A 15,243-nucleotide genomic window follows, 5' to 3' on the forward strand; every position below is an offset into this window, starting at 1 on the left:
CGGATGGGACCAGGAGAATTTGCTGCCCCTTCCGCAGCGCAGCGGGGAAACAGGCGGGGTTGGAGCGAGGGATGGAATCAGGGTCCCGAGCACTGGGGGCGGGGGTGCTGGTGGTTGAGTTTGAGGGCTCCGAACTTGGCTCAGGAAGGGTGTTGAAAGGACAGCGAGGCCAGCAGGAATACTTGTGTCTCCTTGTACCTCAGTTTCTCCTTTATAATCGCAGAAGGGAATAGTTTAGGGAAAAGGGCCTGCAGGCTGAGGCTTGCTACAATGGAAATATTTAAAGACTAGAAAATTGATGTGGGAGGGATGGCGGATTCTTCTCGTAATATGAAGGGGTGTTGTGGCAGGGAGTGAATAAATTTGTTTCTTTGGGTGAGAAGTCGATCACCAGAATTAATTTCAATGTGGGAAATAATTTAATTTGTGATCAGCGATTACGCTTGTAAGAATAGTCCTGCAGATCTGCTGGAACCTGACCACAAAGGTGTTCCTTAACATTGTTTATAAAGCAAAAGGACTGTAACCAGCCAAAGTATCCCACCAGTAGTGCACTAAGTAAGTAAATTATGATACACCTGTAAACTAGATTAATGTGACAGAGCCTAAAATAGTTGAGGCTGGGCCTGGGATTTAGCTCAGTGGTTCCAGCGCCTGCCTTGCAAGCACAAGGGCCGGACCAAAAAAAAAAAAGATAAAACAGTTGAGGCTGGAGATACGGGATTTTGGTTTGGTTTTTTGTTTTGTCCGCAAAGGGGATTGAGCCCAGGGCCTTGGCACTGAGCTACAGACACTTTTTAAATTGCTTATTTTGAGACAGGGTCTCCCTGAATTGTCCAGACCGGACTACAAATTGTACCCTTCTTGCTTTAGGATCCCAGAGTCCTGGGATTACAGGCTCGTGACCATGCCGGGTTGTAGATATAGTGCTATCTTGAAGTTATATAGTAATACATATAATATTTATTGTATGTATATAGGAATAGTCCCTCCCCCCTCTTTTTTGGAGGAGGTTACTGGGTATCAAACCCAGGAGCACTCTCCAACTGAGCTATATTGTTATCCTCTTATATTTCTTTACTCTGGGACAGGATCTGGATAAATTACCCAGCCCTGCTTTTGCTTCTATTCTTAATCCCAGCAAGCCCTCTCTCAATTTATGCATACCCCAACTAGCAACTAGAATGATCCTTTTAAAAATGTATATACAAAATGGATGAGGCCATACTCTTAAGTGAAATAAATAGACACACTACCGAATAGTTTCTCTGGAGTGAAAAAAGTGTAAATAAGATCCAAATCATATAACTAGGAAGAAAAGGGCTAAAGGTATAGGGAAAGTGGGAATGGTAGGGGAAAGGAAATAAGGGAAAAGAAAAAAATATGAGAAAAGGAAAGAATGAAAACAAAGTGTTTGTAAATAGAGGAGGTGAGGGGGTGAAGGGAGGGCAGGGGTATGGGGAAAAAATGAGAACCAAGATCTGTCATGTAAAGGTACAAGAGCCCAATGATGAACGTAACAGTACTGTATACCTAAAAAGTACCAATAAACTCAATGCAAAAAAGATGTATATACAAGCCAGGTATAGTAGCTAATGCCTCTAATCTCAGTACTCAGGAGGCTGAGGCAGGAGGATCACTGTGTGTTCAAGGCCAGCCTATGCTACATAGTGAGTTCAAGGCCACTCTGAACTACATATGAGACCATGTCTCAAAAAAAAAAAAAAAAAAAAAAGAAAAGAAAAGAAAAGAAAAAGAAAAAGTAAATACAGCCAGGTATGTTGATTCACATCTATAATCCCAGCTACTCAGATGGCTGAGGCAGGAGGATTGCATGACTGAAGCCAGCCTGGGCAATTTAGACACTCTCAAAACAAAATTTAAAAGGGCTGGGGTTGAAGCTTAGCACTCACTCCTCGGGTTTGATCCCCAGTACTGCAAAATTAATTAAGTAGAAATACAATCCTGGGGCTGGAGATTTAGCTCAGTCGTTCTGCTGCCTGCCTCACAAACCCAAGGACCAGAGTTCGATCCCCAGTAATTAAAAAAAAAAGAAAAAGAAAAGAAAAGAAATACAATCCTGTCTGACTCAGGCCTTTCAATGGCTCTGCATTTAGAGTTACAGTCAATTTAGATGTGTCATTGCAGTCAACTAGCTCCTAAGTGAAATGCTCCCTGGATGGCAGTCCAACTATACCTTAACCACTTTCCCTTTTGTCCGTGCTTCAATTACACTGATGAGGTTTGTGTTTTGTTTTCTTTTTGTGGTGCTGAGGCTAAAATCTAGGGCCTCGGGGACTGAACACCAGTTCAACCGCAGCCCAGTTTTTAAATTTTTAAATCCTCCACACTTCTGCCTCAGGCTCGGCCTTTACTTTCTGTTCCGTATGGTACTACTTCCTCCATATATCTGTAAGGTTGGTTCCCTTACTTCGGATCTCTGCTCCTACGTCTCACCCCCCGAAGACCTGTCCTGTAACCAGAATCCTAGGCCAAAGGGCTGCCTCTAGGGTGCCCCAACAAATGGGCTCACCCATTTGCCCAAAAAAGCAAATGGAAGATGTACTGATGACATAGGAAAGGAATTTAATCAATGTAGCTACACTGGAAAGAGAAGGGTGATGAGGTGTCCTTTCCCCTTTGTTCAGGGATGCTTATGAATGAATTTTAGGTTTAAATAGAGAAAAATTGAGGTGGGGGTGGAGATAAGCATCCTATTTACACTCTTGGTCAAACTCTTCTGTTTGATCATCTTGAGGTAGGATAGAAGAAATAGAAGGTATAAAGGAGACAAGGAAATGTTACTCAGGGTGATCCATGTTAGCTTCCCTTGGTTAAATTTAGGCTCTCACCCTACCAGATCCATGACACCAAAAATTCCTCAAAAATACTGAAACCCGGGCGTGGTGGCACACCCCTGTAATCCCAGCACTCAGGAGGCTGAGGCAGGAGGATCGCTGTAAATTTGAGACCAGCCTGGGCTACACAGTGAGTTCCAGGTCAGTCTCAACAACATAGCGAGACCCTGTCTCAAACCACCCCCCAAATACTGAAAGTCTATAAATTGGCTTGAGAAAGTAAACAGCAGGAAGCTGATCCTAAAATAAAGGAGTAGTCTGAGCAAATCTAAAGAATATTTAAATTATGTATCTTTAAAAAGGCCATACATGCCAGGTGTGGTGGCACATGCCTGTAATCCCAGCACTCAGGAGGCTGAGGCAGGAGGATCACTGTGAGTTCAAGACCAGTCTGGACTACTTAGTGAGTTCCAGATCAGTCTCAACTACATAGTGAGACCCTGTCTCAAAAAACAAAAAACAAAACAAACAAACAAAAAAGCCCATACCTATAGAATAGGCTACTACCCTTCTGGGATGCAGGCCACCTTTTCTTGAGCTTTCCAGCCCTTCAAGAGAAGTATAAATGTTTCCAGTTCCAAATTGTAATGTGCCTCATTTCTCGAGCTGCCCGCACTCCATGCTTAAGTGGATCCTAAATCTCTGCCTAATAAACCCTTCCAGTACCTCTAACCAACCACCTAAAAATTCTTTCACCACAATGGGTATCAGTGAAAATGTTACAAAGGGTAGTTTAAATTAAGTTTCTTATTTCAGTTTCAGAAATCCCAGACCCAGCCATTGACAACCTTGTTTCTGGTTCTGGGAGGTGCCACCAGAGAAGTCCTTATTCCTGGAAGGGGGATTGGTTTCCGTGAGATGTTTGCTCCCATTTAGGGGGGCAGCTTCAGTTTCTAGCATGGGGTAATTGCTCCCTCTTAGCAAGAGGACCTCATCATGGGATGATCTGTCTGCCAGGCTCTGATTCCTGAAACCCAAGGTGACTATGGCTTTAAGGCCATGACTAGAGACTTCTAGGCACCACTTCAGGGGATCCAGAAGAGGCTATTGCAAAAGCTGGCAAGTGAGTGTCCCTGCAAACCTTGAAAATGCCTTAGTTATTGTTATCTGTCTTCAGTCTTCAAGGGGAATGAGATAGATTGGGTAAATTTCGGGTCATTAAATAAGATTGATTGAATGATTGATTTTTTTAGAGAGGGTCTCTCACTCCCTACATTTCCCAGGCTGAACTTGAACTTGTGCTCCTCCCAGGGTGCTGGGATCATAGGCATATATCACCACACCCCACTGAAACTAGTTTTTAGACAGATACTCACGTGATTAACATCTCCATGTGAGGAGCTGAGTAGGACTCTGACTTGAAGTTTAAAGTAATAAAGGAGACAGATACAAAAAGAGGAGATGCCAAGCCTTATCCTGCTTTTAGGTATGCATTGGGCATGTGTAAACCCCAATGAAAAGTCAGGGCTTTTTATCAAAAGCAGCCTCTAACCCTTATAACCCCTGTTATAGTTCATTCATAGATCCCCAGAAACTCTATCCTTCTCTTTTTTATTTTTTTCTTCACTAATTTTGTGGCTGTTGTTGTTGTACTCAATCTCAAGAGATTATAGAGAATCACCAACACTCTGAGCCAAGTTTGAGTGCTTTTATTGCTGGCAGTCGAGAACAGCTCACACTTGAAACCTCCAAAAAGGGGCTGGCAGGTTTCATTTAAGTGGCTCTTCTAGTTGGGGAGGGCTCAGGCAAGCAGAGTTTTATAGAAGCAGAACTTTGTTAAATTAGTGGGGGTCGAGGGAAGTTTCACACAGTTTAGTAGAAAGAAAATATCATGTAAGTGTTCACAAGGTCATAAAGATCACATATAGCTGCAGGCAGCTGTACCAAACAGGCATTAACCAAGAGGAGGGCTGGGGCAACCACCTTGAATCGCTCTATACACAAAATGGAGGCAGAAAAGTGATGAGGCACAAAATGGAGACAGGTCGGCTATCATATTGTCCTTTTTCTTTTTGGTACCGGGGATCGAACTCAGGTCCTTGCACTTGTGAAGCAGGCAGGGCACCGCTGAGCTACATCCCTGACCCTATCATATTGTCATACTATATATTTATGAATTGCTTGTCTCCTTTGGATATAGGGCATATGAGATATGTGGACCTCCAAATAATCCAAATATTATAACTTCCAACCCATTGGACACTGAAACACCCAGTTCATGTTCTCTAAAATCAAAGAATGAATTCTAGGAATAATGGAGGTTAGGAGTAGGGATTGTTCGATCACTGGTACCCCAAAAATAAAGAGTAGGGATTATTTATTTATGTATTTTGGTACAGGGATTGAACTCAGGACCTTGTGCTCTTTTCTTTTTTTTTGTACAGGAGATGGAACTCAGGACCTTGCACTTTTGAGGCAGGCATCACACCACTGTGCTAAATTCCCAGCCCAGGGAATATTTACTGAAGGAAAGACAGCTCTGCCTGAGAGGGACAGGAGGGGACAGCCAGAAAATGGGTTGCATGGGGCACCACTTTTCAGGGGGTTTTTATGGAGCAAAGCTGCAAGGTGAGGTATGTACAGAATGGGACAAAACTATAGTCAACTAATAAGATCCAATGGAAAAATCACAAGGTGGGCATGAGGTGGGACAAAACTGTGATCAATTAATAAGATTACAAGTGAGCCAGGGGATTTAGCTCAGTGTTTCTGCTGCCTGCCTCACAAGCAGAAGGTCCTGAGTGGGATCTCTGGTACCAAAACAAAACAAAAACAGTAAGATTACAAGTACAGGTACTTAACTAATATTGATTAAATGGGGAAACAAGTCAGGTAGCAAGCAAGCATATGTAGCATGAATAAAGATTTTCCTGAAAGGAAATGGGTGAGGGAGACTTTGGTCCCACTTAAGGAGACTGATGTCTGTTTAGAATATCAATCACTGCTATTCACCCTCAGGGGAAATATGTGGGTGTAATAGTTCCTCATTTTTTTTTTTGATTGCTGACCTTTAGTAAATGGGCCTCAATTGTCTTCTACCATTGACTCCCTCAAGGGCCAGGCCCTGTCTAACTGCCTATAACACATTTAATTAACTTAGCTGTCTACAATACTTTCACTAGGACAGAAGGATAGGCACCTCATTGTGTTTCCTACTATTTTCTCATCAGTGGGAACAGTGCCTGGCACATAGGTAAGCCTGGGAAGTATTTATTACATGAATGTTAAGTGAATGAAAGCATGTACAGCAGCATGCATTTGAAATGCTACCACATGTGAAAGGGAGTGATAGATAATACATATAATGCCAGTTTACGCACATAGAACTCTAGCAGGAGAATGGGGAAGTGGGGTGTTGGTAAGAAGAGGGACACTTGAGCCAGGGATTTAGTTCAGTGCCACTGCACCTGCCTCGAAAGCACAAGGTCCTGAGTTAGATCCCCCATACAAAAAGAAAAGGAGCACCTCCAAACTAGCCTGGCCTGGTGCACCAGCGGCACCAGCACAGGCCTGGGTATGCGCAGTGGTGTGCTCTTCGTTACCAGTGCCAACAGCACCTACGGTCTGTAGCTCTTCCAGGAGATGCCTTGCCCAGTGTCTGTCTGGCGGGTAGGCCTGGTGAGTTGGTGGCAATATGAACGACCCATGGTGGAAAATGGCAGAGTGGTCGGCTGGTACACTGGCTGGAGAGCAGACAGGCCTTTTGCCATTGACATGGCAGGATTTGCTATAAGTGTTTGAGGAATCTGGTCAAATCCAAAAGCTGCATTTAAGTGTCGAGCTTTCCACACAGGCAGGGATGCAAGAATCTGACTTTCTGAAACAGATAATCACCATGGAAGACCTGGAACAGAAAGCAAGTAACTGCACCAAGGGTCTCATGTGACACACTTGGACAGAGAAGGTCATCCTGGCCAACGAGTCCAAGTACCACCTGGACACGGTGAACATCGAGATGTAGGCCGGGGCAACGCGACAAATATTCAGGACGCTAAGGCAGGAGGATTGCCAAAAGTTCAAGGCCAGTCTGAGCTACATAGCAAGAACCTGTTGCCCCACAAAAGAAAAGTTTGAGGCCACCCAGGGCTACATAGTGAGTTCAAGCTACATAAGGAGATCCTTTCTCAAAAAAAAAATCAACAGCCACATGTGGTGGCATGCTGTAATCCCAGTATTCAGGAGGCTGAGGCAGGAACTACTGCAAATTCAAGGCCAGCCTGGGCTACATGGTGAGGTCAAGGCCAGTCAGAACTAATAGTGAGAGCTTGTCAAAAAAAAAAAAAAAAAAAAAAAAAAAAAAAAAAAACAAAACAAACAAAAGCAACAACAACAAAAACCTGGTACCAGAAAAAACAAAACAAAACCCCAAATACTATAACAACAACAATATATGGTGGGGGAGGGAAACGACCTACTTCTGACAATGGACTTACAAATGTGACAGGAATGGCCCAGAATGGCAGTGAGGCCTATATTCTAGAGACTTTGATGAGGGATCTTGCATGAGGTAGGTGATTTCAAAGATGTGCTCTCCTGCTTTCTGTCAAGTGGAGGAGACATACTTGACTGTTTAGGGCCAGAAACACCAAGAAGTGTTCAGGATCCCACATTTGGGAGCACAAACGCTCACAGGTAAGAAAATGAAGTGGGCCTGGGGGCACATACTTGTAATCCCAGAATTGTGGGAGGCTGATGCAGGAGGATTGCAAGTCTGAGTCCATCCTGGGCAACTTAATGACTTAGCTAGGCCTGTTTCAAAATAAAAAATAAAAAGGGCTGAGGAAGTAGCTCAGTGTGAAGCCCCTAGTTCATTCCCCAGTATCACACATGAAGGAAGGAAGAAAAGAAAGAAAGAAAGAGAGAAAGGGAGAAAGGAAGGAAGGAAGAAAGAAAAGAAAAGAAAGAAAGGAGAAAATAAAAAACTAGTCAGCTGGCAACTAAACCCAGTGTTTCTAACTGAACATAAATAGTGATCACAGAATATAAATAAATATCTGACAAGACCTCTCTATTTGGAACAAGACAGCACAAGGCCATTCTGGTACCACAAGTATGACTCAACACCCTCCTCTTCAGACATGAGTGAGTGTTGCTTTTTTTCTCAAAACAAATCTAGACTGCCTTTAATTCTCATATTGTCTGGAGGAAAAAATCAGGATACCTAAGTCATTGAATAGTCCTCATTTCATGACACATCCAATGAAAAAGCATCCCTTACTTCTTCAGTTAGTCTCAGTTAGCACAAGCCAAACCCTATTTCTTTGGTGTGTGTTCTTCTTTGTTGAACTATCTATCTATCTATCTATCTATCTATCTATCTATCTATCTACCTACCTATCTTCTGGTGTTGAGGATTAAAGCCAGGGCCTTGCACAAGCTTGGCGGCCACTACCACTGAACTCTAGCTCACAAAACCTAATTTGTGGGTTTTTTTGTTGTTGTTGCTTGTTTTGGGGCTTTTCTTTTTTGGGAGGGCTTTTCTAATTTGTTTTTGACTACAGATTAATATTCCTGATGGAAATTGATTGACAGGTTTTATTGTATTGTTAGCTATTACATGTCTTCAGCTCAGTCTAGCAATGTCCAGAAATAAAGATTTGAAAAAGAAAAATTTTTTTGAGACAGGATCTTGCTATGTTTTTTTTTGTTTTGGTACTGGGGATCAAACTCAGGCCCCTACACTTATGAGGCAGGTGGTGGAACCACTGAGCCAAACCCTCAGCCCAGGATTTTGCTATATTAAACAGGCTGGTCTTGAACTTGGAAGCTCAAATGACCTTCCCACCTGATCCTGCTGGGCCTGCAGGCATGTGTCATCACACGCAACTTATTCATTTGGTACCTGGAGTCGAATGCAAGTCCACGCACTTGAGAGGCAGGTGGCAGAACCACTGAGCTAAATCCCCGGGCCCTACATGCAGTTTAGAGTCAACAATTTTAAGGGCTTCATATAAAGGTACAGGATCCCAATGACAAATGTAACTCTACTGTATACCTAAAAAGTACCAATAAACTTAATGAGAAAAAAAAAAGACTTTTAAGGGACAAAAGTTTCAATGGTCATGAGCAACTTTATATGTTTGAAAATTTTGTTTGAAATTTAAAAGAAAATTAGGATAAAAATAAGAACCAAGATAGATTATGTAAAGGTACAAATTTCCAATAATGAATGTTATTATATTGTATACCTAAAATGTAGCAATAAAATTAATTAAATTTAAAAAAGAAAATTAGGATAAAAAGCAACTATTTTTTGAGATGGGGGTCTTACTATGTATTGCAGGCTGTTCTTGTGATAAAGGAGATGAGATATGAAAATATATCTCCCTGATAGGGAAAACTTTTATAAATAGCAAAAACCTATAAAGTGTTACAGTGTAAAATGGCTTCTGCTGTCTCTAACAGCAGTTTGTTTTGTTTAGCTCAAAACTAATAGGCACAAGGCACTAATTGCTGAATGAGGCATTTGGTCTCACCCTGAGATAACAGTCAAGGCCTTGAGCTCTGATGAGACTGGAGCCACCTGATCGTAAAAGTGTCTAAATGAAAGAACCCATTGCTAACTTTTGCTCCCCTGACCCTGAACACCCCCCTTTCCTATGGACTAGAATAGATAACTAGGCGAATCTTAAAGGTAAACTCCCCAACTGCAAAGAACTGTTACGTCTGGGCTGAAAAGATTAACTATTCTGTGACCGTGATTTGAACTGTGAGAATGAAATGTAACCACCCAAATGAAGTCAAGGCTGTGAAACTCTAGAAAAGGAGGAGTTGTAACCCAGTGCGTCGTCGATCCAGGCATGGCTTATGTGCTTATCAATGAGTAAATTTATTATTTTACTTCCATTCTGCTGCCTCTCTGTATGTCACTTACAGATTCCTTCTGTAACATCCCAACCTGTTAGATGGCTGATATGCTGAGTTCACATTCTCTAAAGTCGAAGAATGAATTCTAGGTACAATGGAGGTTAAAAGTAGGAAGATATTTATTGAAAGGGAGAGATTTTATCTAGGAAGTGATGGGTCCAGAGGTCTTGGGCACGAAGAGGGTAACTGATGTCGAGCTAGATTGTATTAGGCCTGGTGTTTGTCTTTTGAGGACGTATGCAGGCCTGGTCATTTCATCTTTATCTTAAGGCCTGATCTCCAGCAGATGTCTCTGGCCACATTTGCGATGTGTTTCACCTTTGTCCTGACTCCTTTGAGGGCCTAGCCTTATCTGGCTGCCTGTACTATTCCTATCTAACTTAGCTGTCTACAATATTTAAATGATATATATCTTGAACTCACTATGTAGCTCAGACTGGCCTTGAATTGGTGGTAATACTCGCTGGGGTACATAGTTCAAGGCTGCCTGGACTACATAGAGTCTATCTTAACACACACACACACACACACACACACACGCACACACACACACTCACAAAACAAGAATGAGAGAAGAAAAATGAAAATGATTCAAGCATGTTAACCCTTGAATTGAGCCAAGGTCTGCAAAACCATTAACATCTTTTTTTTTTCTTATACCAGAGGATTGAACTCAGGACCTTGGGCTTGAGAGGCAGGCAAGGTGCCACTGAGCTAAATTCCTGGCCCTGCCATTAATATCTTTTATCGGAGGTTGCTGCTGAGCAATTGTCACAAATAGCCCCCCCCAAAAAAAACCAAACAAACAAACAAAAAAAACCCACACCTAAAGAGAGCCTGAGCTATCAGTCATGTGTAGCCTAGAGCCACACAGCTTAGAGTCAGGGTAGCTTATGTGCATCAGGAACCTTTCTTTTTCACATATTTGTGGGATTTCCTTTGTCCTCAGCTTTTCCTTCCCTTTAAAAGATCTGTGTACCCCACCGGGGGATGGAGTGCACACCTGTAATTCCAGCACTTGGGAGGCTGAGGCAGGAGGATTACTGAGAGTTTGAGGCCAGTCTGGGTACACAGTGAGACCCTGTCTCAAAAAGCAAAGCAAAACAAAAAAGCCCATATGCTGTATGTATAGTAATATGAATGTACTTTTCACATTTTTTTCTTTAAATGAACACTCAATTTTTATATATTTTTTATTTCAAAAATTTAATTTTTATTTTTATTAATATGTTTGCAGTACACAATGATTACATTCATCATGGGGAGTTGGAACATGTACATAACACATCTTATTTTTTCATCCCCTTCTCCTTTCCTTCCTCCCTCTTCCCTCTATCTGGTGATCCCCTTCCCATTTGCAAAAGCTCTACTTCCTTGTTTCCTATTCAGTCCTTTATTTTGCTCTTTATTTATACTTTTTGTGACAGAAGAAAAACCATATAAAAAAAGAAAAACCATATAATCTGACTATATATTTTAGTTATTTCACTTAACATTATGCTCGCAAGATGCAACTATTTTCCTACAAATGACTTAAATCTATCCTTCTTTATGGCAGTGTAGTACTCCACATGTACAAATACCACGTTTATCGATTCATGTGTTGATGAACATGCTTCAAAGGTTAGTTATCAGTTGTGCTGAGGCAGGATCGTCAGGAGTTCAAGGACAGCCTGCACTACAAAGTGAGCTCTACCCCGCCATCACTGCAGTACATGTATACAGACATCAAAACAAAACAATATTAAACTACAGATAGATGTATTTGCCCATTGGATAGGTTTGGGAAATGAAGATTTCACTATTAAAAAAGGATCTACCCTAGCATGGTGGTGCATTCCCATAATCTCAGCACTTGGGAGGCTGAGGCAGGAGGATTGCTGTGAGTTTGGGGCCAGTCTGGGCTATAAGGGGAGCTCAAGACCAGCCTAAACTACATGGTTGACCCTGTCTCAAAAAACAAAACAAGCCAGGTGTGGCACACACCTGTAATCCCAGAACTAGGGAATCTGAGGCAAGAGGATCTCTGGGAAATTCAAGGCCAGCCTGGGCTACCTGGTGAGTTCAAGGACAGTCTGAACTACATAGACCTTGTCTCAAAAAACAAAGCAAAAAAACCTAACGAAAAAGGAAAACATTACAGAAGGCCATTGTTTTGGTCTTTGCTTCTTCATTGGGCTGTATCCGACCAGGCTAAAATCAAAATGGAGTAGTTCACACTCAAGTTCCATGTCACTAATCTGAGACTGAGCTGTTTGTCTTGCTTTCCCAGAAATCAGGATTAGAAATAACAGCCACATTTTCCAAACTGCCAGTTTTAATCAACAAAATAAATATTTAAACAGAACAAGAAACCTGAAATAACCAGTGATAACTAATCAGTTATTTTTCTATTATTCTGTCTTCCTATTCCTGCCTTATAAAGCAACTTTGCTAATCTTTTTTTTTTTTTTTTTCCTCTCTTTTTCCAGTACTGAGGATCCAATGTAGTGCTTTCCTACTGAGCTACAAATATCCCGAGCTGGGGATTCAGCTCAGTGGTTCTGCCACCTGCCTCGCAAGCGCAAGGACCCAAGTTTGATCCCTGATACCAACAAAACAGATATCCCTATGCTGTGCCAGACAGCAGCTAGAGGGCTAGTGATGTGGGCACTAAAATAATTTACCAATGAACAAAGAATTCAGGAAAGACAAGAGTCTGTGTAGATCTCTCACTGAGCACAGATGTCAGGAGGGGCAGTGGGAGAGTTTCTAAGAGGACTCCACACTTGGGTGAGAGACTGGGCTTTTTAGATGGCAGTGAAGACAAGGGAAAGGGTGTGAGTTGGCAACTGTAGCTATTTTAGAACCCCCCCCCCAGCAAAAATGTGCCTTGCTAATCCTTTAGGAGCACCAATTTTGTAAGTAAGCTTGTATATCAAAGTTGCAAATTGTCAAGGACTCTGCTTAGGCCTTAAAAAAAAAAGCCTCTTTGGATTTACACAAGGGTGTCTGTAGTAATCTTTTGGGGGGAAGATACCAGTATCTCAGGGGAATAAAGGGTGGTTTTTTGTTTGTTTGTTTTTGTTTTTTTTGAGGCAGGTTCGCAGTATGTAAATGAGACTAACCTATAGCTCTCTATGTAGCCCAGGCTGGTCTCAAACTCACAGCGATCCTCCTGCCTCAGCCTCCTGAGTGGTGGGATTACAGGCGTGTGCCACCATGCTTGGCTGGGTGGTTTTTATATTTACTTTTTTTTTTTTTTTTGTGGTGCCAGGGATCGAACTCAGGACCTTGCCCTTGCAAGGCAGGCAGCAGGAGCACTGAGCTAAATCCCCCACCTTATATTTACTTTTATTTTGCACTAGTTTTAGTCCTAATTAGTGCAGTGTGTATGACTGTTCAGAATGTACTGAGAAGTGTGTTGTTAAGGAAGGAAGTATGGAAACGGTGTTGAGAATTTTAACTCTTTTGTCACCACTCCACAGCCCTTTAAGACTTTTTGTTTTTGTTTTTTTGGTACCAGGTATCCAAACTCAGGTCCTTGTGCTTGCGAGGCAGGCGGTGGAACCACTGAGCTAAATCATTGACCCTTGTTCTTTTCTTTATTCCTTTTTTTTTTTTTTTTTTTTAAATTTAAGACAGACTCTCACTAAATTGCTAATTTGCCTAGGCTGGGCTCAAATTTGGAACCCTCCTGCCTCAGCCTCTCAGAATGCCTGGATTATAGGTCTGGGCCGCTGGTGGCATTGTTTTAGTTTTTTTTAGGCTCTTTTGTCTATAAAACCAAACTCCTTTGCTTAGATCATCAGAACATTCATTTTCTCTTGCTCTCTCTATATATACTTTAAAAATATTTTTTAGACAAGGTCTCATTTTATGGTACATGCTGGCCCTGAACTCACTATGTAGCCCAGGCTGGCACTGAACTTGCAGGGACCCTCAGCCTCTTGAGTGCTTGGATTACCGGCATGTGCCACTGTGCCAGCCATTTATTCTGTTTGTTTTTTGGTTCCAGGGATTGAACTCAGGACCCTGTGCTTACAAGGCAGGCAGCGGCACCACTGAACTAAATCCCTGGTCCCATTTATTCTATTTTATGGAATGAAGAATTGCCTTATTGCAGAATCAGAAATAAAGCCAATCAAAGCCTTTACGTTGAAATTTTCTCATTTGACATAGGAAACAATGCTCATCTTTTCTTCATTAACTTGGACAGATCCTTTGGTTCAAGGAACTGAAGGTCTCATTCATTTAGCACTTATCTAATGTGCCCAGCAGGATCACGGGTTCAGTCCCCAGCACAACGGAAAAAAAAAAAATTACAAATTCATCAAAAGAACATTTGGAGGGCCGGGGATTTAGCTCAGTTGTTCTGGCGCCTGTCTAGCGAGCGCAAGGACCGGGGTTCGATTCCTGGTACCAAAAACAAAACAAAAAGAGTATCTGGAGATATTAGGGACCTGACGCTGCCATCACAGGCTGCATTTTCCTGTTACTTCTTGGCTCTTAAAATGACCTCATGCTCTTATTCTTAGATTCCCTCCTCCCAAGGTCGGGAGGAGTTAAACCTAAATTTCTGCAGGACTGAACCCATAAAGGGCAACCTTGCCTGTGATAAGTTAAAAGTAGCCCACCCCTCATAAATAAGCAATAGCCCATCCCCAAAACAATAAAAGGACCTTCCTTCCTTTGTGCCTTCTTCTCCTTGGCTCTCTCCTCTCCCTAACCTGCCTTCCTGAATAAAATCTGCTGTCATACCTCTCAGTGTGTGGCCTAGTTGATGAGCATCGTGGTGCCCTACAGGGAGACTATTCCACAACTATGTTACCTTCCCATTAAATAGTAAGTGTGAGACCTAACTGAGCCAAAGTGACTCCGTGTGGCCTGCTAATGACCCCAGAGAGTGCTGCTTCCCCCTCCCCTTATCAAAAGTTGGGGAAAACTGCAAAAACCATTTCTGTGCTGATCGCAGGCCCGCCCCCGGGAACAGATGGAATGTCAGAGGTGACCATAAAACACTTCCCCATAAGATAAACGAGTGTGTTTGCTAAATCTTACCCCCTTGCCGCTGTGTAAATGCCCTGACCTTTGTTTAAACTTCCTTGTTTGAAAAACCCTATAAAACCTATGTACAATCCTGTAACAGGGCTTTACTTCTCTTGAGAGTTGAGTCCGCACGTGTATAATAAATTTCTTTTAGTTTTTACCTGTTAACTGCGTCCCAGTATTTGGTGTTCTCTTGCTGGTAAGCATTAGGCCGGGCATAATGGTGCATACCTGTATCCCAGCAGTTAGCTTGCCAGGAATTCAAGGCCAGCCCGAACTACATAGCAAGACCCTGTATCCAAAACAAAACAAACAAAAAACCCAAACACTAAACCCTTAAATATGCTTCCCCCCAATCCCAAGCCGAGGATCGAACCCAGGGCTCCCCGCACGCTATGGAGCGCTATACTGAACATTTCCCCATATTACTTTTTTTTCCATATTACTTCTTCATAGTACTAAGGAGTGCGCCGCCACACCAAGCTGACAC

Source organism: Fukomys damarensis, unplaced genomic scaffold (genome assembly GCF_012274545.1).
Source record: "Fukomys damarensis isolate Sample0158 unplaced genomic scaffold, DMR_v1.0_HiC HiC_scaffold_22, whole genome shotgun sequence".
NCBI classification, from domain to species: domain Eukaryota; kingdom Metazoa; phylum Chordata; class Mammalia; order Rodentia; family Bathyergidae; genus Fukomys; species Fukomys damarensis.